Source organism: Lichenostomus cassidix, chromosome 11 (genome assembly GCF_008360975.1).
Source record: "Lichenostomus cassidix isolate B80296 chromosome 11, HeHo_3.0, whole genome shotgun sequence".
Classification (NCBI taxonomy): Eukaryota; Metazoa; Chordata; class Aves; order Passeriformes; family Meliphagidae; genus Lichenostomus; species Lichenostomus cassidix.
Window position 1 is genome coordinate 1,166,049 of NC_139492.1, and position 27,592 is coordinate 1,193,640.

The window sequence follows — 27,592 nt, forward strand, 5'->3', positions numbered from 1 at the left end:
CCGTGAGGGGTGCGCGGCCATCTTGGAAGCGGGCCGGGGCGCGCCGTGCTGCCAGGCCTCAAGATGGCGGGCGGATCCGCGCGGGGGCTACCGGGAAGGGTCTCGCCGTTACCGGGGCAACGGGGGATCGGCGCGGCCTGAGGCCTCGGGCAAGGCCCGGCCACCGAGCGCTGCGGCCCGGCCCTCCCGCCCGGCCCCTCCCGCCGCTCCTCAGGCGGGCTCTGGGTGCAGGGCAGCCCCCGGCCAGGGCCGGCCCGCTAACGTCTCCTGGAGCAGACAGTTCCCCGCCAGCCCGGCCCTGTCCGGGCTCTGTAACGTGGGCAGGACCCGGCCCGGCCCGGCCATGGGCTCACATTACTTAAGCAGGAGAACAAACGCCTGGGTGGAGCGAGAGGGTCCGTGCAAGGATAGGAGAGAGGCTGAGGCCACCGCTGGGGAGGCCTGGTACTGGATTCTGGTGGTGTGAGCACACAGTCAGCTCGGGTCTGGGATTTTATCCCTCCAAATCTCACTTAACTGTAATGCCTGGGGAAAGACGGAACAACCTCTGCAGGGTTATATTCGGCAGAGAGGAAGGAGACCAGCTCCCTCCCTGCGCAGCTGTTGCTGAGGAAGGTTCCCCTTGACAGCCCAAGGTAGGAGTGAGCTCTGCTAGAAAACAGCCTTTGTGTCAGCAGCTGGAGTGAGGGACTGAGCTGTGTTCCGAGGGAAAGGGAGTGAACAAATACATAGACATTTATATTTATTTTGAGGGTGGTGAGGCCGTGGCTCAGGTTTTCCAGAGAAGCTGTGTCTGCCCCATCCCTGGCACGTTAATGTTCCCTCTCTCCTGGAAATCCCTTTGTGTTACTGATTGCATTAGCTCAATTTACAGATACACAATTAAATTGGTGCACATTTTTGAACACTTCCATGGATTGAAGATGACACAAGCAGTGTTTCAGGTCTGTGGGGCAGCTGGGCTTCTGCTGCAATACTCCCTGACAGAAGATCCAGGCCTGGAAATGACAAAGCTGTGCTGAATGGGAGTACTGGTTATTTACAGACTCATAGCTGGAGTTGATACAATTTCTGTCCCTCTTTTCACACTGTGCTTCAAAGGCAACCAGATGACAGAGCACCAGGAAGGCTGGACAGAGAAGCTGTGGCTGCTCCTGGATCCCTGGAAGTCTCCAAAGTCAGGCTGGACAGGGCTTGGAGCAACCTGGGATAGAGGAAAATGTCTCTGCCCATGGCAGGGGGTGGGATGGGATGAGCTTTAAGGTTCCTTCCCATCCAAACCATTCCATGACTCCATGCAGGAGGGCTGGGGGTCTTTGCCTCACTGGTAAATCAATACAAAGTGATGCCAGACAAGAGAGTGAGGAAATTCTGCCCAGCATGGGCAGCTTGGGCTGTCCCCTCTGTGCGTGCCAGAGGTGACCTTGGGAAAGGTGGCTTCAGTCACTGCCCTTGGACTGGCAATATGCTCCTTTGGGAGTAAGCCAATATTCTGAGAGGACAGATATAACCTGATCCAGGCTTGGCCTCGCTGGGATGTGCTCCAGCCATGACATCACTCAGTAATGCCATGTCTATTTACTACCGGGGAAAGGTGCTGGATTGGAGCTGAAATCCCTCGTTTATCTCCTGAGCAGGTTAGGAGCAGGAAGCAGCATTAGCAGCCACATCTTGTTCTTTTCAGGCCAAGAGAAGTCAGTTTCCATGGGAAACACAGCTCTGCTCTATCTGAGAAGTCACCTCTCCTGTTTCCATGCTCCCTTTAAGGCACTCTTGCCCTCTGAGGCTTGGGAAGTTCCTCAGCCCCCCCAGCTTATCCCTGACTCATTTCCACACAGCACTTTGCCAATGGGGTAAGGGGATACGTGGAATCAGGTGGCCACTGTGCCATCCACAGACTTCTCACCGATGAATCAAAGGATCACATGCAGAGCTGAAGCTGCTGGGAGGTAAATTCCGACATTTTACAGGATGAAAAACCCCCCAGCAGCTAAGCCAGGACTTTGCTCCAGCAGAACAAACCAGCCGGCTCGGAGACCCTGGAGTGTCCCAGCATCCCCCAGCACTGTGCATCTCCATCATGCACCAGATGGGATTTTTTTAGATTACTTCTTTGCAGATGACAAATGAAGGTCAAGGAATAGATGCTCGCACAGCAAGGCCAAGAACCCAGGAAAACCTTAGGATCAGCAACAAAGGATGTGCTTAAAAGACCACATGGTTTTCCCTCGAGTACAGTAAAACTCCTCACCAGGAAAAAGCTGTTCAGCCCTTTTTCACAAGCCAGTCCAAACCCATCACACCTATTCATTCCTCCAGGAACAGCTTCGGATCATGGTGAGTTCCAGTGCTTCCTGTTGCCATTGCAGAGGACAGCATGGCACTAACACTTCTCCTCCCTGGGGCACAGAGCCTTCTGAGCCCCAGGGCGAGCCTGGGACACAGCACTGGGGTACAAATCTATCTTTGGGTCACCTCTAAAGCCCTGGGAGTGTAAGACAGGCAGGTGACAGATGGCTGGAGGCAGGGGATCACGGGGACTCGGCCACCCCGCAGCAGCCACCGTGCCGTCTGCCAGCCGGAGCTTAGAAACCTCCGGAAAAGCCAATGCGGGGAAGAGGGAGCAATGCTCAGAGAGTGGCAGGGGTAAGGGGCAGGGCAGGGGGAGGGAAATGGCTTGTTTGTGACTCAGAGCAGATTGCTTTGCGGGAGTGCACTCCCCGGAGAGCTGCTGGAGCGTGCGGAGCTCGGGAGAGGCCCGGGAATCCATCTGCGTGCGGGAGGTGGCTGAAGTCATCTCCAAACCCCGCAGACCGGAGGAGGAGGTCACTAAGCTCCGAGTGAGCAACTGTCACTCCACACCCCTGAAATCCATAAGCAGCCTGGAAACCTAAAGCCTGTCATTAGGAATGATAAAAACAGTAATTAGAGCAGGGCTGTCACGAGTTCACACCTGGAACATCAATACAAGGCGTTTACCCAGCAGCAGGAGAGCACTTCCCTCGGAATCCATCCTCTGCGGATGCACCATGCACAAAGCTTTTCACACAGGTGTAAGTCCTGCAGAGAGCCTTGCAAATAGACTTTATCCACCACAACAGCAGCTCCCAGCCTTGAGGGATCCAAAAATGATGCTGCTGAGGAGGCACAGGAGCTACATCAGCCCCTGGGTCATGGGCTCTGCCTGTCCTGATCCCAGTCCTGGTGCTTCACTGGGACTCAGGTAGGTGCACAGCGGGCTGTACCAGGAGTTAAACCTTCAACACACACGGATTTGGGGACAAATGAGCTACACCAAGGAGTTAAACCTTCAAAACAATGCAGATTTGGATATGAGAGAGCTGTTCCATGAATTCAGCCTTAATTACATCTCGTAGAGCTCTGAGCAGCCACCACACTGTAAAGCAGGTAAAAGCCCAGACTTTTACTTCTTTATGGTGTCACATAAAAAACCAGCTTAAGCTGGAGTGTCCTTAACAACAACAACAGCAAAGAAATAGAAGTAATACAAGGCTTGAAAGGAGCTTTATTTAGTAAAACTGAGACTGTGCAGAGCCAGGGAAGTTCCTGCTGCAGTACAGCAGCTGTACTCCTCACTGCCTTCCCAAATGGCTGCTTGGTGTGCCAAACCCATCTCTCTTCAAAATGTTAATAGATGACATTAATTAAAACATGAGCCAAGCTTAAAGTAAAGGCTTTTCTAATCAAAGTTCTTCTAAAGTTTTATTCTCTTGGCCTCTGTGATGTTGGCACCTGACTGGTCACTCAGGATTTGCCCTGTACCAGCCATAAATCACACCTTGTCTCGTCTATTAAGAATAGATTCCCATCCCTCCATCCTGAGAGGAGCTGAATCAGCAGGAAACTGCACCCACAGTAGCACAGCCTAGGAATTTTGAGTTTAGGGTTGGCATAATGGTTCTTTCTCTCACAAGACAGTTGCTGAAGGAGTGAGGTGAGTTTGGTCACCCACAGGTTGCCAGAGCAGTGAGGGGCTGACAGAGGTGCCATCTCCAGAGTGAGCCAGGGAGCAGTGCCAGAGCAAGGAGTGGAGGGTCAGGAGCTCTGTCCTGAGCTGGGACAAAGTGGGTGTCCTTTTAGCTCGCTGGGACAGACAGAAATAGGCCTGAAAGCACATTCCCCAAGCGGCCTAATTTCCCTGCCCTCACACAATGTTCTCTTTCCTCCTCAGCACCAGGGTATTTGTTTTATTTTAGGATTTAAGAGCTTACAACGTTTATAGAAGGATAAAGGTGCTCAACAATTGACTGTAATTTTTTTTCTCTTAAGTATTGCAATTAAGGAGCAAAACCCAGCGCAGGGTAACAAACCTAGGCAAGTTAAACATCCCCATCACAAAAGTCTCACCCAGAAAACCAGCAGAACAGCCCCCAAGGAAATAATCCTCCCATTCCTGTCAGCTTCCTTTCTCCAAGTACTTGAAAGTCCCTCCCTGAACCAGGCTGTTGTGTTCAAATAGAAAAAGGTCAGGGTGACACAGAAAGGATTTAACTTCCTCCCTAGTGCTGGATCTCTGACCTGGATGACATTCAAGGTTGTCAAGGAAGCAGTTACAGACAACTATATTTAGGAAATGAAAACACGTATTTCCCCTCTCCTCTGCTCAGAGGCCAACACTCACCTGCAGCGTTTGCAAGGAGCCGTGACAGGAAGCTTAATGGAAAGGAAGCCAAAAAAACCCCTTTCTTTTCACTGGTTTTGTAGGTCTTACAGAGGAAGAAGATGGGTGGAGATAAAAAGACTAAGCCTAAGTGGAACACAGGACCAGCTTAACAGGCTCAGAATAAACCTCTCTCCTGCTGTTATTTAACAGCAGAGCTGGACACGTGCTCCTGAGCCACTCCTTCCTGCTGAGCCCAGCACAGGAGTTTCTCTTCCTGGGGGGCTGTGGCACCCCAGCACATGAGAACTGTCCCTCGGGCTGCCAGGCGTGTGACCCGGAGTGGCCCTGCACGTGCCAAAGGAGAGATCCTGGTTACAGCCCCGCTCCTGGCAGAGGGGGTTAAAAACCAGGATAATAATTCCGGGTGAGGTCATGGGCAGAGCTGCTGCCTCCAGGCTTCCCCATCCGTGGCAACCAAAACAACACGAGGTGACGCGGCTGTGCCACCCACACCAGGACCCCACGGCACTGCGATCTGCTCCGGGGATGGGATTCCTGCCTGGAATTCGGCTGCCTTGGTGACACGAGGGGCTGTGCAGTAGGTGTTTGGTACAAAATACAGACACACAACAAAACAGTGGAATGGTTTGGGGTGGAAGTGATCTCAAAGTTCCTCCATTTCAACCCCTGCCATGGGCAGGGGCAAATTCCACTATGCCAGGTTGCTCCAAGCACCATCCAACCTGGCCTTGGACACCTCTCGCTGTGCTGCTGGGGAGGAACTTCCATCACCGCCACTCCGGAGAGCCACGGCCAGCATGGGAGCTTTACTGAGAATGTCATTAAGGAACGGAGCCCCAGACCAGGACCCGAGCGCTGTGCCCGTGTGGTGCAGGAGCAGCAGGGAAACCACCGGGAGCACAGCTTCCCCGGCCGCCACATCAGCCCAGCACTGATCTCCGGTGCCCCGGTGCCAACACCGGCAGCACCGACCACCGCCCCCTGACCGCTGCCAACCGGGGAGTGTCCGTTCCTGTGACCGCACAGCCCCGGGGCTCAGCTCAGCCCGCAGCGGGGCCTATCCCGGTCCCGATCCAGTTCCAGTCGCGGGGCTCGGCGCAGCCCGCAGGCCCTGCGTGGCTGGTCCCGGGACCGCTCTCGGTGCCGGTGCCTGTCCCGTTCCCGCTCCCGATCCCGCTCCCGGTTCCGCTCCCGGGGGTCCCTTGGCCCCTCCCGCCCCCGCTAGCCCCGCCCCGGAAGCGCTGCCCGGCGCGCGCGGCCAATGGGCGGTGGCGCCGCGGGGACACGTCGCGCGCCGCCGCGCTCCCGTCACCCCCCGCGCGCCGCCGGGGTTGGGGGGGGCGCTGCGGCTCCTCCCCCCTCCCCGGATCGCCGTTTCCGCCAATGAGCGGCCGCGTCTCATCGGGCCAATGAGCGGCGCTGTCTCAGCGGCGCGCGGGGGATGGAGCGCGCGGCCCGGAGCCGCCACGGCGCGCGCCCCCCGCGCTAGGGCCGAACCCCGGGACCCCCGGAGCCCCCGCACCGCCCCGCCACCCCCCCGGAGCCCCTCTATGCGGCGGGGCCGGCCGAGCCGCAGGCCTCGCTCCGCCGCGGGGCTGCCCTCGGCCCGCTGAGCGCCGAGCACCGGTAAGCGCGGGGGGGGCGGCGGGCGGATGGCGCGGGGGCACCGGGGCGCTGGCGACGAGGGGCCGAGGGCAGAGGGGGTCCCGCAGAGGGGCTGCGCCGTCTGAGGGAGGCGCCGGGAGAGGCAGCCGGAGCGGGGGGGCCGGGGAGAAGGAGGTCGGGGGGGCAGCGGGCCGGGGCTGGGGGTCGGGGGGGCACGGGTGGCGGCGGGAGGGGCGGCGCGGGGCCGGCTCGGGGGGAGAAAGCGCCGCAGCGCGGGTGGGAAGAGGATGTTGGGTTTTTGGGGGGGCGGCGAAGCAGGCGAGGGGCTGTTTGGGGCTGCGGGGTACAGCCGGGGGGGCAGGGGGTGGGAAGGGGCTGCAGAGAGAGGGAGGGGGGCTCGGGGAGCGGGTTGGAGGGGCTGCGGAGAGAGCCCGGGGGCTGCTCGGTGTTTCGGGGTGCGCAGGCTCGCGGGGAGCCGTGGGAGGAACTCGGAGCTCCGTGCCGAGCCCGCAGCCCGGCTCCCCCCGCCCTGCAGACCCCGATTTTTGGGCTGGGGGTGTTTTCTCGCAGGGGTGCGGGGAGGTGGGGGGGAAATGCGTTTTGGGGTGAGCGCTGCGCTGGGAGGAACAATACCAAAAGTTGTCTGAAATGGTAATTTCCGTTTCCCATTTCATCATCCCCGGGTAGGCGTTAGCCCTGCGTGTGTGTGCGCAGGGCCGGGGCCGCACCGAGCCCTTCTATTTATTTCCCAGTTTAATCTTTAAATCGCTCCGTGCTTCTCTGCTCCGAGGAGCCTTTGTGTGCCGGGGAGGGGCTGCTCGACACCTTTGCCCCTTAGCAGAAAGGAAGAGAGGAAAAAAAAAAAAGCCTCCCAAGCCCAAACAGCTGCAGCCCAGGACGAGCCTCCCCCAGGCCGGGGATGGATTCATGTTTAGAAAGGCAAATGTGCTCGGAGGGAGCCGGGATGAGCCGAGCCCTCGGTGCCCTCTGCCCTTTCCCAGAGGGAGCAGCTGTCCGGGCTGTGCGGCTCAGAACGGGCCCTTCATTGAGGCACAGGGGCCGTGTGTTTACGGCTTGGCTTCTCCTCCAGCCTTGGGGATCTGTTTTGATATCCAGTTGCAGGAAAGGGTTCCTCCCCCCTCCTGGTTTTGTACACAAAGTGCTCTCTCACCACTGGGGACACGGCTCTATAGGCAGAGAGCGAATTCCAGGCAGCTCTTGAAGCAAAATTCCCTCCTGAGATGGCTTCTGAAATGGGGTATACACCATTTTTTACCCTCTCTGTAGGCTAAGATTTTATGGTGAAAACATCTGTACTGCTTTGTAGTGGCTGTATGCTTTCCTGACTTTTATATAAATTTAAGGAACTTGGAGTTCAGTGTATTTGTCCTTTTTTTTTTTTTTTTTGTTTTGTTCATGAAATGGAACATTTTTATATAATGACTCCAAGTATTTCCTTTTTCTGTGGGGGAAAACCACTCCGTGGAGTCATGGAGAGGGAAAAGGAGATTAATTCTCACATGTTTCCCAACGGCATCGATGCATTCTTTGTGTGTGCCCCTACCAGGAGCTCAATATTTAACTCGATTAGCTTAAAAAGGGAAAAAGTTGGCGTTTTTACAGGCTGGATTTTCTGGCAGATTCCAGGCTGGAGTGCTCGGCGCTGGCTGTGGGGTGGTGGAGGGGTTTGGAATGCGATGTGCAGCGAGTCCTGCGCCTTGCTGGGGAAACTCTGGGCACGGCGTTTGGTTCCGGAGCTCCGTGACCTGTTTTCTTTGCTCGGGAAGCGCTCGGCCGGGCAGGATGTGTCTCGGAGGGGTGGTCCGTGTGTGGGCGAGCGTGGGGCTCCGTGTGAGCCATTCCAGGGCTCGCTTACACTCGGCCCAAAGCCGTGTCTGCGCTGCCTTGGGGCTGTCGGGGTTTGTGGAGCTCAGCGCTTTCCGTGCAGCAGTGCTCCAGGTCTGCCTGGTTCCAGGAGGTACCAAACCTGCCGGGGCACATCGTGCCTGGAGAAGGGCTTTGCTGTGAACCCGTCCGGGCGAGCCGGGGCTTGTGTCACCCGCGGGGTGTCTGAGTCACTGCGAGGGGCTGGTTTGCGAAACTCGCTGCAAACCGAGTTGCCCGTGCAGCAAACAACAGGCTGGGCTTGGAACACAGCGAGCCCTCCGTTCCCAACGCTTTTATTCCTCGTTTTATTCCTGTTGTAAATAGTGACCGAGGGGCTCTGGCTGCTACATCTGGCTGGAGGCTGGAGATGTTGTGTTTCGTGTTCCACACTTGGTTTTGCTGTTCAGTTCTGCTTCTGCTTTTGGAAATGAACTCTTGTCTCTTGCCTGTGTCTCCATTTCATAAAAAAACATGGCTCAGAGTGAGCTGATATTTTTTTTTTCCATGGGCAGCTTTTTGTTTTTATGATGTTGCAACAGCATTTTCTCAGACTTAAACCTGCAGATTGTCCAGTTTGAGGGTTGGGTTTGGATGGGGAGGAAATCTTATAAGAAAAAGCCCCAGAGCAAAAACCCTTTGGCTTAATTTCTTCCTTCGTGTGTGGTAGTCAACCTGATAAGATTATTTTATTTTCCACTCGTGTTTTAATGGACTAAGTCCCCCCAAATGCTGGTGAACAAAGCGAAGCGTAGCGCAGCGTCGTGCCGCGTTCTTCCGCTGCTCAGCAGAGCAGACAAATGTATTTCTCTGGGGTCAGTGAGACTCGTCGTGTTAATCAATACTGTACCAGCAGTGTTCCCTTTCCAGGGAACCAGATGGGCTACTTACAACTGGTGCTGATTATTTTAACTGTGTAATTGTAACATGGCTGCGTGATGACAGTGTTTCCTGCAGATACTTCAAAGGAAGGTTCCTGACGAGTGTGTCTTTACAGTGTTTAATCTGTCCTCTTTGTCTTTATGTTGTGGCTTTTGGACATGTGTTTGAAGTACTAAGAGGTTTTTTTTCCCTTACCTCCAGCTTTTCTATACATTAAAAGGAGGCAGTGCTCTGGAATGATGAAGTGTCTTCACTGTGGGAATAAACCCAGGGTTTTAGAGGTTCTCACAGTGGTGGGTTGGTTTCAGTGAGTTTCAAATCCAGGCAGTGACTAAGTCAAAAGCTAGGAAGAGATTTAAGTGGCTGTGAGGAAATGGCAATATTTTTTTTAAAATAGTGCATGTGGCTTTGTTTTGGGGAAAATATGTTGTGTGGTGACTCGAGTCCTAACTGGGACAGGCTAATTACTCGGTGAAGAAATCCTTCTCCGAGGGAAGGAAAGGCACAGGGCCGCAGTTGGTTAATTACATTTTGTAAAATTATGGAGTGACGGCTTTCTGAGGAGGTCTGCCCCTCTTCCTGCCCTGTACCTGAATTTCAGGCTCAGCAGTTGCCTTACGGATTGAAATTCCTCCTGGGTATTAAGATTTAATGGTGGTAGACCCAGAGCAAGTAGTGGCAGGTACTGCTGCTTTCCAGTACAGCAGAGCAAATAATACTGGAAAATATTTACATGGGGGTTGTTATTCTCCTCGTATTTCCTTGGTGAGCTCTAGTAAAGGTGCTTATGTGCTCCCTCCATTGCTGGGGAGAATTCCCTGTATTTCGGTTGTAAAAGGCTGCGGAGAGGAACCGGTGTCTCCATAGCAAAGATTCCAGTGTTTCGTGATCAGCTCACATATATTTTTACCCCATCTAATTTAAACCAGTCTGCACGACACTCGCAGGAATGATTTGTATGCAGCTTTTAAATATTTTCCTCCTTCCTGCGTGAGGGATTAGCGACACAGAGCTGCTTTTTCGGAGGGTTCTCAGCCAAGTGTTACGTAATTTGTGTGCCACCGATGCACGGCCATAAAAAATACTCCCATCAATGTTAAGGGAAAGCTTGTGTAGGCAATTATTTGAAATCACAAGCGTCCTAAGCAGGTTTGTGCAGCCTTAAAATCTGGGCAAAACGCTGCCTTTGGAATCCTGCTGGGAAGGGGGGTGGGAAGCTGTCAGCACCCGTGGTCTGGAGGCTGGTTTTGAGCACATTCTACTCCACTTTTTAAGCTTTCCTGTGTGAGAACTGGTGTTTTCTGGTGTATTTTCTCGTGCAACTGTTGGGTATTTAAAAATCTTAATTTCTCTGAGTCTGGGTGGTGGTGCTTCGGCTGGGGCTGCTTATGGGTGATGCCAATTTGTAATCTTTTACGAGAGTATGGGGAAAAAAAGTAGAAAGAAGCTTAAATGCTAATAACAGTGAAAAATCTGCTCGGCGTGGAGTGCATGTGAAGAAAACGGGTGCACGTCGGGCTGTGGAGTCTCCGTCAGCTGAGCTGGGGGCTTTTAAAAATCTGCTCTAATTTCTATGCCGCATGTGGAATGGCTAATCCCATAAAAGCCTCGCACCTTTTGACAGATGAAACGCTGCTGTTCTTCACTTATTTGAGCAAAATATTTTTATAGATGGTATTAGCTGTGTGGCTCCGAGGGTAATGCAGTCCTTACACGAGAAAGATCTTGCTTTGATCTGACAGCTTTCAAGATCCATTTCCAATCTTGGAGTTCCATTAAGTCTGTTTGTAATGGTGCCCTCAGACTTTTTTTCTGTTTATGTGACTCTTTGGGGTGTTAACGTTGCTCTGTATTTGAGTTTTCTTTAATAAACTGAAGAAATAATTGGGGTCAGGAAAGGAAATAATCATGTTAGAAGGTGCAGTTAATTATATCAGGTATTTTGGGCTCTGGAGTTCTTCATCTTGATTCTAATGTTTTCTTCAAGTTGTAGGATGTAGTGAAATTATCAAATAATCAAACTAGGACAGTGGGGCAGGGTGATGTGTGTGGTTAATTTTGGGAGTGTGAAATGAGTGTGGCTGCATGAAGTCCATGAGGGCCATGGAGGAGAGGAAGGATGGTTTCTCTGGTGAGTAGCCTGTTCCCTCTTCTGTGGGAGAAGAGGTGGTCTTCTGTGTGGTCCAGTGTCCATCCAGTGGGATCTGTATAGGTCCTGTGTCCATCCAACATAATTTAAATGATTTTGTGTCCATCCTACATGATCTGTTTGCTCCTGTGTCCATCCGTCATGGTCATTGTGCTTGTGTGTCTGTCCAGTGGGATCTCCGTGGCCGTGTGTCTGTCCAACACGGTCCCTGTGGTCCCATGTCCCTGGAGGCTGGCACGGGAGCCCCATGGCTCAGCAGCCCATGGCTCAGCAGCCCCGAGCAGGGCTCAGGTGGGTGCCAGCTCTGGGCAGAGCAGCCTCCCTGCTCCCTCTGCTCCTCCTCCCTTGGGGCCCTGCCGGCGTCTCGCCAGACCTCATGTCTAAGAAACCATCCTGGCTTTTCCTGCCCCTCTCATGCTGCCTGGGAAGGCGTGAGCTGCCAAAGGGGATGTCTGAAACCTCCGTCCCGTCGGGTTCATTCCCATTTTCTGGAGTTCTCCTTGTGAGTGAGTCGTGCTGCTCGTTGCTGTGTAGCTGCTGTGAGCAGAGGCTGGAATTGCAGCCTGGGAAGGCTGAGGGATTGGGAGACTCTTCCCCACGGTGAGCGGGGGGCAGCGCCGGGGAGGGAATTGGCTGCTGGAGTCAGAAGAAAGTGATGTTTTTTTCTAGGTCAGGGTTGAAGGCACTGTCAGGGTGGTGATGTGCAGCATATATTACTGTCTGCATTGTCCCTGCCATATGGATGTGTGCACACTGCCCTTGGCATTCAGGCATTGAATTATTTATCCTCTCCAAATCTGGAGGCAGCCTTTCTTCCCCGTCTCGAAGAAAACCAAAGTTATCCGTTGAGTGTTTTTAAAATAAACCTTCCACTGTGAATTACTGCAGTGGCAGGAGCAGGGTATTGATTGTATGTTGCGTTTGGATTCGGAAACCAAAGGTTACAATGCTGGATATCTTGTGGAAACGCTGAAATATTTATTTTGCTGTTAGGTGCAAGTGTGTCTGTACTGCATCTGGGTTTGCATGTGGCTAAAATGCCATGTAATGAAATTTCCGGACTTGGAGAATGGAAAGGGTAGAAAACTTCATAGTATGTGTAAAAGCAGCTTTGTCTCAGCTGTGTGTGAGGGGATGGATGTTTTTCCAGGGAGAAGGCATCTCCTTTCTTCTTGTGCTGTGTTGGATTTGCTGTGAGAGGAATGTTAAGGTGGTCCTTGTTTGGGTGATGGGCTTCAGGTCCTCGCTGGGGATGTGGGTGTTTGCATGGTGTCACGGCAGGGTGGTTCCAGGCTTGGGGAAGCAAAGACCAGAGGGAACTGGCTCTGTAATTATTTTTGAGAGACTGACAGCTTTGCAGGGTAGAAAAGGTCTCGAATAATTTACCTTTAGAGCAGCATAAAGCTGCTAAAACTGTGTCACAGGCGTGGGGAAGAATCAGAGAGAGCGAAGAAGGGAGATGTTACCCTCTAAAAAATTCACCACGATCCAGAGGCGGCGTGTCCCTGAAGGCTCAGCAGCCAGAGGCTGGAGAGCTGGGCTTGGAAACATGGTGCTGCCCTCAATATCGGGATGTGAAATGAAAGGATGTGTAATTAGGAACTCCAAAAAAAAAAAGCATTAAATAGCTTTAGAGGTGAATGGAAGCTTCATTATTAAGTACCAAGTGCTTAGGTGCAGTTGCTGGTGCCTCTTCCTTTCAAATCACGCACACATGAAAGTGCTCCCCGCCCCCAGCCGGGCCTTATCGGCTTATCTGGGCAGGAGTTCAGAGCCATAAAAACTATATCCTGCTTACACCTTCCAGCCGATCCTGTGACCTGGGCTGTGTAAACAAGTTGTACCAGGAGCTCCAAATGACTGGTAAGAGGCTGGGTTTCTGCAGGCTGCTTAGGTCCAGGAGGAGCCAAGATAAAGTTGCAAGAAGTTCCCCATTGGGAATGGTCTCCTGATAGCTGCTGCAGGGAGGAGGTGGCAGGGCTGAGATCCTGCTGACTCTGGCAGTGACTGTATCCCATGGAAAGCACTTTGGGATAGACTTTACACTCCGGGGTGGTGTTTTCCACGTTCTGCAGGAGGATGGCTGTGGCAGATTGTGAAATGTCAGCGTTGTGGTAACAACACCGACCGGTGCTCCGCGGTTGCGTCAGGCCTTGGATGGGCTGGAGATGTAAGCCTGTCTATAAATATCTCCATATATCTTTGGATGGATGAGATTAGCCATGGCGATGCTGGGAAGAGATGTAGGTAATGCAGGGAAGGGGTGTGTGTGTGGGGATACAAAAACATCCTGCTCCTGGCTGTGCTCTGGGGGTTTAAATGCCACCGGGCGCTCCGGTTACGGTGCTTGGCTGCTGCCCACCCCGAGCTGTCTCCCTGGTTTCATCTTGCAGCTCGGCACAGGCAGATCCATTTATCCAAGCTGGACTCTAACGAGCAAGTCTGGGGATTTAGTGTGTGAAACTTCACCTTTCTCAGCAGCCCAAGGGTCGAGTGCACAGGTTTGAAGATGAAAACCTGTTCTCCTTGAATGTTGACTTTTTTTATTCGTGTGGTTTCTTGTCCCCACATATGGGGAATATGCCTGATTTGGGAATTAGGCTGGCTGGTGGCTGCTCTGGTTTTCCTCCTTGCTGTGGCCTGTCCTGGCATGTGCCAGGGTCCTGCGTAGTGGCTCTCCTGGTTCTGAAGTCTCTGCTCCCCATTTTCCCAGCAACCTGGAAGGATTCTGGCTCTCCCAGGAGATCTGAGGTGCCCTGTGTTACTCATCTGCTCTATGGTGAATTCAATTCCCTTCCCCTGTGATCAGCACTGGAACTGGGATGTTAGACTGGTTCTGTGGTGTGAGACAAATTCCTCTGAGTTAGTCCAGGGGGAAGGGATCGGACAAAAAGTCAACTTCGTGGCCCTTTCCTGGTGTATTGAATAGTGCTCCTTGATTAGGGAGCTGGAGACTGTAGTCTTAAAATGCTGAATTTAATTTCCTTCTGCAGTGTGTTCCGTCTGCAAGCTTCCTCTGCTTCACCCACCAGGATGTTTCTTCTCCCTCCTGTCTGTCCTTCCCCATTCCTAGGAGCCTCATCTGATGGAGGTTCTGCTCTTGCTTTGGTCCTCCTCATCCAAGATTTTTGTCTCTAATTTTAGCCTATCTGCCTTTTAGGGTCCCCTCCTGTGTGTTCCAGCCTTTCTCCTTCTCTCTGAGTTCTTTCTGCATCTTCCTCTCCTTCTGGAGAGCTGCACCCTGTTTTTGCATGGTGGGAGGGGAAGTGCTTGGGGAGGGAGTGAAGCTGTGGGAGTGTTGAGGTGAAGGCTCCTCGGGTGTGGGGAATGCTGGCAGGGATGTTTGGGGTGCTGGGCTGTGCCATGTGCTCACAGGGAGCAGTCCTTTCCCTCTCCTGCATCTCCCTTACTGTCCCTGCTTGGATCCACTCTTGGAATATCTCTTTTATGGATTCCTCCTCTGTTTTTACTATGGAGCTCTCTTCCATGAGGGTACTAATAGTGGTAGTACTGCCCAGCACCTTGGTGCCCCTGAATCTCCTGCCCTTTTCCCTACAGGAAAGCTGCAGGCTGCCTGGTTTTCCCTGGAATCTCACTCCACGTTAGCATGCATTTGCTTACATTTAGAGAGAAAATTACTTTTCTAATAGGGGAGTGTCTGACACAGTCAGGTCTCCTCAAAGGGATGTGGAGCCCATCAGGGAGAGCAGGGAACCTGGTCCTGGAGCCTGGGCATCCGGAAAGGCTGCTCATCCTGGTGGGATCCACCTGCTCAGAGCCTCGGGAGCGTGGTGTGTGCAGCATAATCTGATTTGTGCCTGGAATATAAATCCTGGCTGTTGCAGACATGCAGCCTGGGGTTTTACAAGTTCTTTTGTGAAAACAACATTCAGCCCCTCCACCACTGCAGCAAGGAGCTTCCCTGGAAACCCAATCCCAGCAATTAGTGAGGTTTGCAGAGGATCCTAGCAACTGCTGCTGGGGCTCCATTGGCAGGGGTTGTGTTTTGTTTTTTAGACTGTTTATAGTTGTATTCTGTGCATTGTATGGGGATACATGAACTAAACCACAAGAAGTTCCACCTCAACACAAGGAAGAACTTCCCATGGAGGGTGGCAGAGCCCTGGAACAGCTGCCCAGGGAGGGTGTGGAGTCTCCCTCTCTGGAGATATTCCAAACCCACCTGGATGTGTTCCTGTGTCACCTGCTCCAGGTGACCCTGCCTTGTCAGGGGGTGGGACTGGATGATCTCCAGAGGTCCCTTCCAGCCCTCTTCTGCCTGCATACCCTGTGGAGTGTAAGGTGGAGGGGACTGTGGGTCAGTACTAAATCCACTGAAGCGATAATGGGAATGCTGCTGTGGGCTCTGCAGGAAGCTGATCCTCAGGGAAAGTGGAGCATGGCCGGAATATATTGGGTGGTGTGTGACTTCGGTGTTTGTGGGTAACCTGAGCTCACCAGTGAGGAGTTTTGTTACCCAGATACTCTCTGACCTGACTTGCTTTTGTCAACAGTGGCTCCGGATGATTGGGGAGCGATGCTTTCCACGAGGGTGGTTATGTAAAACCTTAATGCGCTGTGCTCTTCCAGCTCGGCTTTACAACGTGCGCAGGGCTCCAAGTGGAACTTCAAAGGAGGGAGTTTGCTTTATGGTTGAACCTATGAGCAGTTTTATGTGCAGGGTGGAGTGAACTCGTGGAGAAGATTGCAGTTTTCCCACTGTCATAAAAAGTTACGATCCTCATGATCCAAGCATTGTTCGTAGGCGGAGGCAGGAGGCAGATGCAGAGGTCAGGGGGAGCGTGCACGGAGCGAGCTCAGATGTGCCAGCGCGCTGAATGCCCTGCTCTGTGCTCCCAGCTCTCCCAAACGCCTTCAAAAAGTGCCTTGTGCTCTTTCTGGGGCTTCCTAAGAAACCTGCACCTGTGTTACTTGCGGAACAGGCAGAGCATTTCCATGGGAAAGGAACTTGGCAAGGCTGCTGAGGGGGGGTTGTTTTCCAGGGCAGTATTTTAAACCCTTCTGAAAACGTGGCATTTTAGTGGCAGAGACTGTGAGTCAGTTTATAACCTCTTTCCTTTCTTTGGGCTTTTCTTTGGGGTATGAGCCAAGGGAGTTAAAAAAATAACGAAGTGGCTGCATCTTGATGAGCCTCATTCCAATTAACTTCCCTCATGCTCCAGAAGATATATTCCCTAAACTGAGATCTGTTCCCTAAAAAAGGACTGTTCAGGCTAAGTGGTGATGCTGGGAGAGCAGGATCACCTTTTACAGCCTTAATTGTGGGCTTTTCTAAAACGATTTCAGTGGCCTGTGCTGCTTTAAAACCTGGTGGGGTATAAGGTTCTCCCAGCTGTGGAGTCAACACCCCAAATTCTGAGGTATAAAACACCTTCCAGTTCTCAGTAAGTTATAGCTGATTAAAGTAAGTCACTATTCCAGTTTCAGTCAGCTGTCTCTAAATATAAACTTAACCTCTCGTTTAAACCATTTTCTTCTGGGATGGGGAGGTATAAATGTGGCCTTTGTTTGCAGCCAGGAAAATTAAAGGTTCACAGCGTTCAGAAATGTGCATTTTGGATCTTCTGAGAAGCTAAGCTGTTCCTTAAAGAATATTTCTGTATGGAAATAGGCAAATACCTGGGGTAAGGTGGGTTTTTTGCCATTCTCTCAGCTTGGAAATTTTATTCTGATGAATACACTAAAACTTAGGGTGAGGAAAAAAAAGACTCTGATCCTTCTCTTTGGATGATCCATTAGCTGCTCCAGCTGCCTTTTATTTATTTTTGTAGACACATGTGTGAATGTAAACATTTTATCTGGAATGGCCTCGCAAATGTTCCCGCATTAACATATATTGTCATGGAGAATAATTTTCATTTAACTGTAATTTGCTTTATATTTTCCTGCCTGGTTGCCATGGAAACACAGACGGATGTGGCAGGGACTCCTCACAGAAGCCAGGTTATGGATTGCCTCTCTAATGGACCTCTGTTAATCACACTGCAGCCTGCACTGGAGGAACCAGGGCTCTTTGCTGGAGACACTTTATTTAGATAAACTGTGAGATGCCTGTGATACCTTGCCTTAATATTCAGAGTTACCAAGGGTGTTTTTCCCTTCTCCAGAAGTTTTTTGTCATAAGAACTGTGTATTATAATCGTGGAATTGAGATATATTTATTTAAATTTAATGTCGGTTAGACTTGATTTTCAATTTTCATTTAATTTGCTGTAATAGCTTAACTGGTAATGTTCCTTCCTGGGTTCAGTTTAAGATCTGAAACGTTTGAAACAGAGCAGTGAAACATTTGTTATCCTTATCCCTGCGCAAGAAGTTGACTTGCTTTTCATAATTATATCTGTGCTTTTGTGTTTCGTTTTGGCTGCCAGCAGGTAGAAAGGGGGAAAAGATGGATATTATTAAATTTATTTTCTGTTGTGACCCTTTGTTTAGGAGTGGCGTTGGCAGTGCTGGGCTTGATGATCCCAGAGGCTTTTCCAAATGAAACGATTCTGTGATCTCCAGGATTATCAGTGCTCAGATTCCTGACGTTTTAGGATGCTGATCTCTTTGTCCATGGCTTGTTGAATCCTTGGAAGGAGCTGTCTTCCAACTGCTGAGATAAGAATCACAGTGGCATGGGTTCAAACTGAACTCACCAATTAGCAAATGATTCATTTTTGGTTAATGGGGATGAGCTCAAGGAGAGAAAACCAACCACCCAGGATTCTCTGCTCTGGGTATTTTCATGGCAGAAACCTCAAATTGTAACTTGGAAACATGAATTTCATTTGTCTCCTGAATCAGACCCCTCAAAATGAATTTTTGGGTGGGTTTTAAAGGGAAGTTGGTTTGGCCCTTCCTTTGCTGCTGGTTGTGGTCAGACGCCCTGGCTGGTTACGTAAGGCTGGATTACTCCAGCACGTGGATGCTTCCCTATGCATATGGTCTCACAGTTATTTCTTGGTGCTTTACAGAAGGAATTGGGTAACATTTTGTTCTGTAATGCAGGATGAAGAAACCCTGCATGTTTTTCTGTAATGGCATATAAACAAGTAGTGTAACATCCTATTTCAGGCGTTCGGAGGAGGAAGGGCTCAGGAGGGGAGGCAGGGCTGAAGCAAGGCTTTGTTTTCCTAGACCTACACACCAGATTTTAGTAGCTTTGCCTTCGGTGGATGCTGTGAGTGTTACAAGTGAGCTGGTGTTTGAGGTGTGTAAGCTCAGTTCAGTGGATGTGGATGTTACCTCTGGTCCCCTCTGCATTTCTGTGTATTTTGGTGATGTTGGTGCTCTTTTGCTGCTCACGAGGAGCAGATCTGATTCACAGTCTAAGGCCAATCTAATTATAGTAAAAGTCTGAAAAATGGCTTGGCTCTACTCAGGATTTTGGATTTTGTGTAGACTTCTGAATTTTTAATTAATTGTTATTTTTTGTCTCAGAATACTCAGAACTGAGTGTTTGTGTTCCCCAGTGGCAGGTTTGGGATACCCAAATTTGCCTCTTCAGTGGGGTAGGGGAGGACATCTGTATCCAGGCAGTGCCATCTCCGAGCTCTCACATGGGACAGTCAGAATTCTTGGCAATTTATGAAACAATAAACTTTAATTACTAATTACTTTCTATTTCATAGTTTTACCTGGGTTTTATTGCATTTTTGGACTCCCAGGTCTGAGGCAGTGATCCCTGCACACCTGCCAGGTGTTTTTCCCAAGGGTGTGTCCCTGAAGGGTTGGTGATGAATGGCACTGTTGTAGGTAGAAGCTCATGTGACTTCTGTGGCCTGGGAATGGACCTGTGCACCTGCTAATTGGGTTAAATATTGGCTCATGGTAGCCAGGAGAGCAGAGCAGCTTTGGTAGCCCTGGAGGTGTTTGGCTCCCTTGGAAACTTCACTTTGAGGAATTGGAGTGACAGAACAGGGGGAATGGCTTCCCACTGACAGAGTAGGGTTAGATGGGGTATTAGGGAGAAATCCTTCCCTGTTAGGGTGGGGAGGCACTGACACAGGTTTGCCCAGAGAAGCTGTGGCTGCCCCTGGATCCCTGGAAGTGTCCAAGGTCAGGCTGGACAGGGCTTAGAGCAATTTGGGATAATGGGAGGTATCGCTGTCCCTGGCAGGGGGTGGGGCTGGATGAGCTCGAAGATCCTTTTCCACCCAGACGATTCTGGGATATTTTTCAGGTTCACTCACAAGCAACTCATGCTGCTTTACCAGTAGTCATAGAAAAGTGTTAATTGCAGAGAAAACATCAACTGTTGCTCTGCTGCCTTCGGTCTCATGGAGTTTTGGGTTGACTTTGAGCCCCTGATCCCATGGTGTGCCATGAACACAGCGTTGAGTTTATCTCCGTTGATCGTGCCAGAGGTCTGGGGGGAAAGAGCACTTGGAATGCATTGCTGTTCCCCAAAAATGGTGCAAATCGGGATGAGCTGTGGCGAGGGTGGGGAGTTGAGAAGAGCTGCCTTGTGTGCAGTCGTGGGAAGAGGGATTTCTTCAGGGAATGGGTGAATTGTTTCCTTCTGCTCTGAGTGGCCTCTTAATGAGCTGCCCTCTCCAGGGTGCAGAGAGATGAACCTCCCATGGCTAACTCCAGCCTGGGAGGCTTCCACCACATTGCTGCCTTCGGATCTTTGGATCTAAAAATACATCCATGCTGCACAGCAGACTCCAGGCACGTCAGTCTGTTCCCTTTAGGAAGGAGACTTGTGGTACTGGATGAACTACTGTGGAAATTGTATTTTTGCTGTGCAGTGTTACCAGTTTTCTCCTTCCAACAGAAAAATGCCTTGGAAATCATTGTTCTGGTTGGAATTCCCTCACTGACAACAATAGCAGCAGTGGGGTGGGGTGCTTTGGAATTGTTTAGTGAGGAAAAGTTTTGGAGAAGCAAGCTCTCCCAGGCTGCACAGGCTCTGCCACGTGATTCCTCTTTGCTGTTCAGGCTCCTGCAGGAACTTTCCCACCGCTGGCTTTTGGGATATTTCTGACCACCCCTGGCTCTTCCAGCACAGCTCTGTAAGAATGCTTTGTCTCTACTGGAGTGCTCTGCCACCTTCCCCCATTCGGCTGGGCTCATTTCGTTGTAATTTAGCACGTTTTCTTGGGATGAGGAGGAACGAGAGCCTGCCAGGCTAACACCTCAGAGCAGTCCTGGAGTTATTGCTACCTCTGAGCGCAGTGATTCATCCCCGAGGCAGACAGCTCGTGCCCTCCATGCCTCCCTGCAGCTCCAGCCACACTCACACCATGTGCTCCAGCCTTTCTGGCTGCAGGCTCAGCTGGGATGCTGCTCTTTCCTGCTAGCCTTTGTTCCCAGGTAACTTGGGGGATATTTTAGGGCAGCGGTAGCGCGAGGGCTAGTTTAGACACAGCGTGGAGGGGCTGGAGCTGCGCTTGCTGCCTGGTGTTGAACAACTCAGTAGCTGATTCTCTTCACGAGTTACAACTTGAATTGCTGCTGTTTGTGCCAGTGGGGCGTTTGAGGTCTGGGATCCAGGATGACTTGCAGCAAGGGTTGCGTAAGCGTGTGTAGCTCTGCTCTCGGTGCTTTGTTTTCTCTGTGCTCCAAGAGACGCGGCTTTTGCCTCTCCAGCTATTTAAGATTCAGAGTGTATTTTCCTCCTTTGATGTTTGCCTTACCTTGACAGGCTGGGAGAGCTGGGCTTGTTCAGCCTGGAGAAGAGAAGGTTCTGGTCAGACCTTAGAACCTCTTCCAGTGATAAAGAGGCTCCAAGAGAGCTGGAAAGGGAGTTTGGACTAGGGCCTGGAGTGGCAGAACAAGGAGGACTGGCTTCAAACTGTGAGACAGAGAGATTTAAATTAGATATTAGGAGTAAATTTTTGGCTGTGAGGGTGATGAGGCCCTGGCACAGGTTGCCCAGAAAAGCTGTGGCTGCACCTGGATCCCTGGAAGTGTCCAAGGCCAGGTTGGACAGGGCTTGGGGCAATTTGGGATAATGCAAGGTGTCCCTGCCCATGGGAGGAGTGGAACGGGATGAGCTTTGAGGTCCTTTCCAATCCAAACCATTCCATGATACTGACACAGCTCACCTGCTCCACCAGCCTCTATTTTCCCATGATGTGCTGCTTGCTGCTGCTCATTAGCACAGGCTCAGTCACAAGCTGCTCAGACAACCTAAACCATTTGTAAGGGAACTGTCTTTAAAATATGGATGGCATTAGAGGGACTCAGGCTTAAAATTAGAAACTGTTTATGATGCACAGTTGTAGTTGTTTACCTTGAACCATAATTATCTTATTTCCTGAGTTAAAAACGTCACGTCAGCTTGCTGAAGCAAGATTTGATGACAAAGGAATTGTTTTTAGTCACCAACAGAGCAAAGAACACTTCAAAATGTGTGTCTAAATATGATTTTATAACCTAAAGTATAGCACACTCAGGATTTTAAATTGGCTCTGGAAGTTGCGTGGGCTTATGGGTCGGCCATTTGGCCGGGGATCAAGGGACTGGGTTTAATCCTGACTCCGTCCTTTTGTCCTCTGAGCGTTTTCCTTGCCACCCTCTGTGCTGTTTGTTTGGACGGCCCTGCGCTGGAAGGGAGGGATGTGCCCTTTCTGAGGGCGTTTGTGGCTGTTCCTGGGGTGCAGGGTTATGTGCTGCTGCGGGGGGTGAGGCTCCCCCACCCTTCCAGCCCCTTCTGAGCTGTGAGCAGTGGGCAGGGGAACATGGGCAGCTTCTGCTGGGCTGACAGTTCAGCTGATTTATGGACAAGCTCTGGAGTGGCCCCAGGGAGAAGCTGGGATCTAGCAGCTGAGCAAGGGCAGAACCTGCAGCCCTTGAGCCCCTCTGAGTGGCTGGGGCACTTCAATGGGCACAGACAGACGTTTGACTTCCCTATTTCAGTATCATTATTATTATTTATTACTGTATTTCCTTATTTCGTTATTCAGCAATGCTCTCCGATCCTGGGTGGCTGAGGTGGCCTGTGCCCTCCTCACACCCTTTTCCAGACTGGATTTCTGTACCTGAGAGAGATGGCAGCTGCTCCTTCCTTACCTGGTGCTGCCTGATGCTCCTTTCTCAGGAGAATGGAAAGTGGGAGGGGAGCAGCTTCTTTAATGATGACAACTGCTACTTAAACCTGTTCAGGGCTTAGAATAGAAAGGAAAAAAGATCAGTGGAAGCGGTAGGTGCTTTCAATGTATGTGGGATTTTTAGGAATCTCTTTATTCTGACCTTAACTTGCCAGGCCCCAGACAATAGGGGAGGGATGCCGTGTGGAAATCAAGGAGGTGCTTCCTTTCAGCTCTTTCTTTGCTGTGTAATTTGAGGTGGTTGTAAGGCACTTGTAACTCAGGAATTGTAGACTTGAGCACATTCTACAATTACATTTTTCATGTTGCTTTCTGGAGACCTCCTGGATTGTCCACCCAGGTAGTGGTGTCTGATCCTACCTACCTAGGTGTGGGGTGCCACCTGCATATTCCTAAAAAAACTACATTTGAGCTGCTGAAGTGTCTGGTTGTAACATTCCTGTGACCACAGAGAGTTTTCTTGTCTGGGGAGGTTGTATTCAATCTGCTCAGAATCCACTCCATGGATGTTTGTTGTTTTTCCTCTGTGAGGGAGACTGTGTCTGTTCTTGATGGCTGAACAGTGATTTCCTTGACTCCTCCCTGGCTAATTAGTGTGCTTTAAAATGGGATGCTTGCATCCTTTTCACCAATCAGTGTTTGGGAAAGAAAGGAAATAGTTCAGGTATTAATAGTAACCTGTATCCAATTTGCCACAGAATTACACGGATGCAAATGTCTGGGACTGCAAAGGTGACAAATGTGTCTGCCAGTCTTTTCTTCTGAAAAATGGTATTTTCTCGATGTGTTAAAACTGAGCACGGAGTAAGAAAGGCAGATTCATTTTTAAATAAAGTGGAGCTTGTCGTGGCCTAGTGGCATCGTTCACCCTCCTGCTTCCCTAAGGAGAAGGTGTGCAGGGAGTTGAGTGGGACTTTGTGGTGAAGTTACAGGGAGGGATTCAGTCTGGGGAAGGCAAGAATGTGTTTGTCCCATCTCACTCACATTGGGGAGGAATGGAAAGGAGAAAGAGCCTGAATTATGACAGCAGCTGTGAGCTCACTTTAAATTACGGCTTTAATTCCAGAGAGCATCCACCCTTCTTGCTTCACTGGGTCAGTGAAGTTCAGCATATTGGAGCTTAATCCCCATTTCTGGCAGTGTCCAAAGCCAGGATGGACAGGGCTTGGAGCAACCTGGGATAGTGCAAGGTGTCCCTGCCCATGGCAGAGGGTTTTACTGGGTGGGCACTAAGGTCCCTTCCAACCCAAACCTTTGCATGATTCTGTGATGTGTCGTCGCAGATCCTGACCTCTCCTCATTCACTGGAGGTCTCCAAACAGCTTGGTCATTCCTTAATTTAGGCTTCTGTCAACCCCCAGTTCCTAGGGACTACTTTGTCCCTGTCAGACTTCCAATTAAAACTCTTAAAAGACAATTTGGTTTCCCAGGAATCATGTCTGTCCCGTCCTTTGTGCTTACTGCAGTGGGACAAATTAAACCTTGGGCTCTTCATCCTACACAAACGTCTGTGTTTTTGAGGACAGTATCAGGATATTTTGTATTTTTTATCAAGTAGAACAGATGACAGGAGCTTTAAAAACTGCAGATCTCAGCATACGTCTTAGCTGCAGGGCAAAATAAAGGAACTTTAAGACCAAGAATGTATCACCTACTTTCCTTCTGAAAGCCATCAAATTTTTACTTGATGCTACAATTTTGTCACAATCAAACACACAGAAAGGTGATTTTTTAGGACTAGTGGAATTCTCTGTGTGCTTAGGCTTTTCACTTGGGTATCTGGTGCTGTTTGAGCATAGCTGGTTGGTGACTGCTGTGGGAATATTTGTAAACTGTAGTGCAAGGCAGGTCCTGGAGCTCACCCCAGTGCTGGGAATCTCTCTGAAAAGGGTGGGAGCAGCTGTGAAATGTGACGGTTTGCTCTGTGTGTGTGCCTGGAGATGACTGGGCTGGGAGCCCCTGATAGGCTGCAGGGGGGTATTTATCTCACATTTATTTGGATTTCTTGGAAACAACTCTTTATCCCCGTTTGGATCTACAGAGCAGCGCCTCTTCTTTTCCTCCTCTTTCTAGAGAGTCCTGAGCTGCATGGAGTGGTCTGGGGGTGCTTTTCCAGGCTTCTGAGGGAAATGGCCACAAATCTGATGATCTGTATTTGCTGTCCATCCCTCGAGGGGCCAGGAAAGCTTTCCTGCTGCTCTGGGCATGGCTATTATTGGCTCTTACTGGGATGGGATGGGCAAAACTCCGGAGACAGGGATTTGTGCACTGTTTCTGTAGAGGTGGCATGTTTTCTTCCCCAAACTCCAGCACTTGCTGGGATTCTTATCCAACTTGTGTGCTGTAGCCAGGCAGGAATAGAATCCCTGTTGTTGCAGAAGGAACCCATGGATATTTATGGAAGACATCTGTGGGGTTTCTAGTGCTGCTGCTTATGGGTTCTTCCCTCACTCCCCAGTCTCCATTTTCTCAGATTCTGGAATTACAGGATTTTAAGCATTTTTCACCATTTCAGCAGGTGAAAGCTCTGGCTGTGCTGTGTCAGGCTGTGCAGGCAGGCACTGAGCTGTGCCAGTGGAGTGCACTGGAAAACACATCTAAAGTTCCCCTCCTTCCAAATTTGTTGTACTCTTTCCCCCTTGGTTCTGTATCGGAGGTAATGGAGCTTATCTGAGAGCAGGAGCTCCGTGGGTCTCGCCTGCTCCCCTGGGTATATTTTCACTGGAGCCCTCGGAGAGATGCCTCATTGAAATTCTGCCTCTTCCTGGAATTATTTTGAGGGAAGCAGATGAGTGCTGTGGAGAAAGGCTCTCTTACTCCCCAGAGATTTTTTTTTTCCATTCAAAAGTTGGTCTAAACCAGAATCTAAATCTCTGATATCCTGTTACACTGCTTAGCTCTGGATCACTATAAAATCTGAGTTGATGCAAGTCTGACTTGGAGTCCAAATATGACTTCTTCCCTCAAAGAAGCACTAATGGGGAGCACACATTTGTGAGGACATTGGTGTCTGGGTTTCCTGGGATGAGACAGCAGCAGTGGCTTCTTTCCTGCTCCCTGTGAGATGGAGATTTAAGCGGAGCCTTTCTGCATTATTGATCAAATTTAGAAATACTGAGATGTATGAAGTCATTGAATCTTGAACACATTTTTCATGGAGCCCATTGCAGGGGACTCTGCATTTGCACAAAACTGGTTTATTCCTTCAAGGAAGCCAATTCCCACCTCATGCTGGGACTGGTTGGTGTTGCTGCCACATCCCAAACGCTGTGGTATGAAGAGTCTGTAGCTAATGCCAGCATAGTGTGTTTTTCAGGTCCCAGCTTGGGCTTGTGTAGCATTTTCCATCTTCAAATACTGATTTCTGTCAAGTTACAAGATACCCTTTTATTAAGGAAGTTTGAATTATGCAATTCCCATTTTTTTCGATGGAATGCTGGTAGAAGCTGCACCTTGTGCTCTGAATGTGAAGTCCTCATCTGTGTGTGGGTGCAGCAAGAATCACTAAATTTGGGAAGTGCTGAGGGACCCTGTGGTCCGTGTTAAGATCAGGAATTGGTGGGAAAACTTAGAAGTTGAAACATTTATGTATTTATTTTGGTGGAACTGCTCGCCCAGAGTTTCCAAGTTGCTTCCCGTTAGCAGAAAATAAAACATCCCAAGTCTTGAAAGACTGAATGTGTTTTAAACCAGAATCTGGCCACCCTGAGCACTTGATTATTTGGTATTTATACGATCATTTCAAGGCACAGGAAGAGCAGTGTGTGCCGTGGTGCACTGCAGATGATTCCTGTGCAGTGACCATGAGCTTGGCAGGGTTGGAGCATTGTCCATGGTCAGCCCTGCAAGCTCCCAGGAGGGACAAGGGCAGTGATGATACTTTGTGAAGTGATACATTTTCATCAGCTAAAGCTAAGAAAATGGGATGGATAGATGTGTTTATTAATTATAATTTGGCTTTTGGAAGTGAGGTTGGGTTTAAATTGAAGTGTTGGATTCTGTGCAACAGGAACGTTGTGTGAGTGACCCAACCACGTACAGCCAGTGAGGCTGTGCTGGGCATCTCCCACTGGAGTATTTGCTGCATTCCTAAGTGATTTGATAACAATTTCATTAAAAAATGGTGCCATGTTCGTTGTGAAAATTACTTGGCTCACGTGTGGTCGCTATTTCAGCGTTATGATACTTTATGTATGTTTATATGTGAGCCAAGGAATGAATAAATTTGCTGTACATGGGCCAGGAAGCAGCTGTAAATAGACTTTGAAAATGGTGTATTGGTGTCCTGGGACTGATTCCTATAGACTTCTTGATAGTTTTGTTCACAGCTGATCACAGTTGTTGCCCAGATCTGTGGGTGCTCCACCCCTGGAAGTGTCCAAGGCCACGTTGGAGCACTGTGGTCTAGTGGAAGGTGTTCTGCCCATGGCAGGGGATGGAATGGGATAGACAATGAGGTCCTTCCAACCCAAACCATCCCATGATTCCCTAACAGTCACTACTGTCAGCAAGTAGCACTGCTGAATTTCTGACGATGTAGTTGGAAGTTCAGCTGTTTTCCCTCTAGTTTATCTCTTATTGCTGTTGAAGTGCTAATTAGCGATGTGACTGTTATTATGGAGGAGAGGGTAGAAGGAGAAGGGGAATCCTGCTGGAAAAGGTGCTGTGCAAGTACTGCCAGTGTGCTCCATAGGGCTGCAGTTCCCATCAGGGAATCCCTCAGTGCCCCAGGACTCCCTGGCCTTGGAAAAATCCACTAGGTAGCCAGGTGTCTGTGCCTCCTTTGCTCTCCTCTAAGAAAAATCCCTGAAAACTTCCATTTTGCTCATCTGGAGAAGTTTAACTGCTGCAGGATTCCTTTCTTTGAGTCAGGACCCTGCGCCTTCACATCTTCCTCTGGGTTTTTGGGTTTACTTTGGCCTGTTCCTTTTCATTGAGGTTCCCAAGACTTCCCTCAGCCCAGCTGGAAGCAGCTCTGCCCTGGATGCAGCTGCTCATCTGGACATCTTCCCTTCAGCTTTTCATTGGGGAGTGAAAGTTTCCCAAAACAAACAAGGCTCTCCCAGGGTTCCCGATCTCCTGCACTGTGTATCAGTCCCAGCTGGCCTCAGAGTCTCTCCTGGATGGTTCTTGGAAGGAACCATCCCGTTGGAAAGCAGCTGTCTAAATCCAGCTACATCAGAGAAGTCGTTTGTAAGGTGATGAATAGCAGTAAAGTATGAAATTGTCACAAGCTCTGCAAGGCAAGAAATTCAGATTTTTTCCCTGTAACTGGAGCAGGGGTTCGTCACTGTGTCCCTTGGTGTGGTTTGCAGCGTCTAAAGATTGGATGGGATATGGGATTTTGGGGAATTTGGCATCAGC

At 50.3% G+C, this 27,592-nt stretch overlaps 1 protein-coding gene across 2 annotated transcripts in view; it reads left to right on the top strand.

Annotated features, from left to right (window-relative positions):
• The first annotated feature begins 6,130 nt into the window (after nucleotides 1-6,130).
• The window catches only part of ANKRD11 (ankyrin repeat domain 11), a 128,616-nt gene continuing 107,154 nt past the window's right edge, over nucleotides 6,131-27,592 (top strand). Inside the window, exon 1 of one of the 2 annotated variants that reach the window (XM_085071327.1) lies at nucleotides 6,131-6,271. The gene's annotated coding sequence lies outside the window, so the exon portion shown is untranslated. Of the gene's footprint in view, nucleotides 6,272-7,302; nucleotides 7,509-27,592 lie in introns of those variants that run through there. The other variant, XM_085071328.1, reaches the window with a different exon arrangement.